The sequence below is a fragment of the Pygoscelis adeliae genome, unplaced genomic scaffold (genome assembly GCF_000699105.1).
Source record: "Pygoscelis adeliae isolate BGI_AS28 unplaced genomic scaffold, ASM69910v1 Scaffold140, whole genome shotgun sequence".
Taxonomy (NCBI): Eukaryota; Metazoa; Chordata; class Aves; order Sphenisciformes; family Spheniscidae; genus Pygoscelis; species Pygoscelis adeliae.
In genome coordinates, this window is record NW_008824044.1 from 2131318 (window position 1) to 2135503 (window position 4186).

The window sequence follows — 4186 nt, forward strand, 5'->3', positions numbered from 1 at the left end:
CGCCGCGTCCTCGGTGGGGCGGGCCGGGCTGGACCGCGGGGCCGCCGGGGGCTGGGAGGGAAGGAGGAGGGTCACACCCCGGCAAGGGCGGGAGGGAAAATCCCAAAGGGCAGAGCGTTAGGCAGAGGAACAGAGTGGCCGCCCCCTCTCGCCGCCTGCAGGTCCCGGGCGCGCTGGGCTCGCGGGTCCCTCCTGCCTTACGGAGCAGTAATGATGATGTATGTCACAGTCAAGGTTACCATCGGATAGTACCGGCTGCAAATGTTTTCGTGCGTCTCAGCTCGTGTGGCTGCTGCTGAGACGTTAGCAGCAATGCGAGGGAGGGTAAGACAAAGCTCTGGCAATGAAGTTTTGTGAGAAAGCGTTGCATTTCAATGCATTTCTCTCCGTTGCAAATTGGTTTTCTGGTTGCATATGGCATTTTCCTAGAAATCCTGATACTCATACTTCAGCATCTGAAAGGAACATGCCAGAAAACTGCATATAAATCTAATTGGTAGCTCTTGATATGGAGAAAAAATTGCTGGTGTATCTCAATAGTAAAATTACAATCTCACCTATAAATGAACACTCCTCTGTTTCAATCTTCTGCTTTAAGCACAAGTAAGGAACCCCTACGGGTGTCTGCCTGATGATCTGCACCGAGAAATTAATCATGCCCTGAAATTGCAGCTAAGCAGTGTGCAGGGAATTCCTAACCTATAGCTCCTTATTTCAAATGAGAATTTTATACTAAGCTTGAAATACTTGTGTTTAATGGTCTTATTCCTGAGTTCAAGCACGGACAGATAAGAATAGAAAGCTGAAAAGTGTAGTGCATTGAAAGTATCAGAAATCAGAGCAGGAGCCAGTCTGTGGCTGTAAGGCAGCACCTATTCTGCAAGACAATGAAAAGGACCACAGAAATTCCTCCAGAAGACATCAACACTCAGTCTTGCATGGGTCTGGTACACTGGGGAGCTGCTACTATTTCTCTTTAGATCAGACTACTCATTGATTATGACTCTGTTGTATAAACAAGGAATGAAAGCAGAGCCGAAAGATTTGTTCCTTGTTTTATATGACTTACAACATCAGGCCTGGTGGTGAGGGAATGATGGCACGTCATCACTTCTGCCTGATACTTTCAAGAAAGATGAGCATAAGAACTAAAGGGAACTGAAAAGCCCTTAAATCCAATGTGCATCCACAGAAAAACATGAAATCTTGCCTCTCTTTTAATACAAGGAATGAATCCCACACATACAGAAACCCCTTTCTCCTTAGACAGCTAACTAGCAAAAGTACAAATCAGTACAGCATGAATGGAAAGCGGGAATAATAAAATAAGAATATTTATTTCTAATAAAATATCTAATTATATGACCTTTACAGTGTTTATTAGAAAACAGTTCCATGCATTACTTCTAATTAAATACTGTCCTTAATGGCATAAACCTGCAGCCTTCATGGAGTTATGTAGCTGGCCGAATTATTTCTGTGTCTTTCCTTTTTTTGTGTGAGTGGCAAGGCTGAAACTACAGATTTTGAAACTATTAATGTGGGGAAATGCAGTTCATTCAGTTATGGAGTGACTTCAGAAAGTGTAGCTTCTAAAGTAAAGAAGCAGATAAGGTATTTGCAGTCCTCTTTCTTGAGCTCAAAGAGTTAGTTGTAGTTGGAAAAGTATAGCGTGTAATCCAGCTCATGCCATTTTTCATCACTTTGCCAAGACTGTTAAGAATACAAACATTTCTACCAGGGACATGTTGAACTTGATGGTGTGGGAGTTCTACAAGAAATGAAACCACTCATTTCTTTGGAGCCTTCCCTAAGCTAGCACTCACCTTGAACTCATTTAAGCCAACACCTTCAAGGGGAAAAGCTTTTTGTCTCATCTACTAAACCAAGTTATCAACAGAAAGGTATTTTGATCAGCAGCTCCCAAGGGTTTCCCATACATTATTGACATTAATGCTTAATAAAATGGGACGCTTCCTTCCAAAAGAAAATACTTACGTACCTGTTCCTGAAATTATTTCACAAATATTTGCACGTATTATCTGGATGTTACATATATGAATACAGAGAAAGAAGAAATGTTCATTTGATGTGAAACATACTTTTGTCTATCCCTAATATTAGGACAAGCTTGTGAAAGGGACACAAAACCGCTTCCATGACCAGCCAAGGTGCAGGAGACTGAGTCCTCATTTATTAAATAGGCTACCATTTAAATTGCTAAACATAGTCTTCATGGATTATGTGGCCTTTAAAAACCAATTTTACTGTAAATAGTAAACAAATGGGATTTAATAAATCTGATTCTTTTTTCTTTACAAGAATACCTTTGAAATTTAATCTGCTGGTAGAAGAAGTGTAGTCTTCTGTATCTACCCAGTGATGACCTCCATATTAATCACAAGTTGTGGTTAAATCAACAAAGGTATATCCACCTTTTGTGTGAGCAGCCCATGTTAAATTCAACCATCAGTGTGACTAAAAGAATGCTTTGTGAATTTAAATCACTAGTTCATTCTCTATCCTATCAGGGTACCGGAGCAGATTACCTTATAGCTACCAGCTACAGCAAAGAATATATAACTCTCTGTTGACAACATGCACAACATTCTCAAGTATACATGACACAGAAAAAAAATACCTAATAAATTAAAGTTCATTCATGGAGATACTTAAACTTCTTTTCTAGCTCCTGAGCCTTACTGCTTCACACATCAACCAAGGCACCTGTATTTTCTCCTGCAAAGGAAGATTCATCATGAGTGTTTCTGAGGTGTCAGTTCTCAGTTGCAAAGGGCCTCCCCTCATAGGAAGGTCAGGACTATAGATGGAAGATTTTGCATGACCCACCTTCATATGGAATATCATGTCTGATATAATTTCAGAAATAATTGCATAAGATTTTACACATTGAAAAAACGTGCAATTCCTCAAGAACATTTTATTTGTTCTTGTAAAAATATCAGAACAACCCAAGACAGCAGTCTGTTTTGAAACATAAAGCTTTCTTTTCTTCCATATAATATCTTTCATTTCTAATGATTTATTAAATAAATAGTAAAAACATGATATAACAAAAAAGAATAAGACATTAAAATAATTTTTTATTGCAAGAATATAATTCATCATAGAGCTCTGATTTAATACCGGTTAATATCAGATTGGATCTCTGAATGCCGTATTTTAACATTCACAGTGACTTGGACAATACTACTTTTTCTTCAGATGTGCAAACTTATTGAACCATTGTCAAATCTTGTCTTCAATAAAATTTTTGTGACAACTATTTTATTAAAATATTGTTAAATACAGTCCTGTACACCCCATAGAGATGTAATAGACATGAAATACTGCATAATTTTGTAGTGGTACCAGAGCTCTTACATATGCTTGTGCAGTGATACTTAAATGCACTCTTCTAGGACAAGTTTGTAATGCCACTACCTTACATACTGTACCAGATATGTTTGACAAATTGCCCCTGCAGTGAAATGGTTAGCACTTAGCAACATGCCATCATACTCTGTTTAATCCCTCTCATTTCATGGAACTCCAGCTCCAGGAGGAGAGTAGATTAATAATTTTTAAGATGAAAGTTACTTTGTAGAGCCTTTTTCTAATATCGTGTTCTGACTCTATCACCAACCTCTGTGACCGACACATTTTCAGGCCATTCAGGTTTGTTTGCGAGAATTTGGAGATGAAGATGTCATAGCATTAGAAAAAATTGGTGCAGAGAGCTTGTTTTTTCTAAACATACACTAATCAGAAATGTTCTGACAATGGGCATGCAGTCATCTATGTGGTCTGTGTGTTCAACACTTATGTCTTTTTACCCCGATATCTGTTGGAGGGACAACACGGCAGGGCATAAGCAATCTGGGAGGTTCCTGGAATGCATCGATGATAACTTCCTTCTCCAAGTGGTAGAGGAGCCAACGAGGAGAGGTGCTATGCTGGACCTTGTTCTCACTGACAAGGAGAGACTGGTGGGGAATGTGAAGCTCAAGCGCAGCCTGGGCTGCAGGGACCACGAAATGGAGTTCAAGATCCTTAGGGCACCAAGGAGGGTGCACAGCAAGCTCACTCCCTTGGACTTCAGAGGAGCAGACTTTGGCCTCTTCAGGGATCTGCTTGGTAGAATGCCATGGGACAAAGCCCTGGAGGGAAGAGGGGCCCAAGAAAG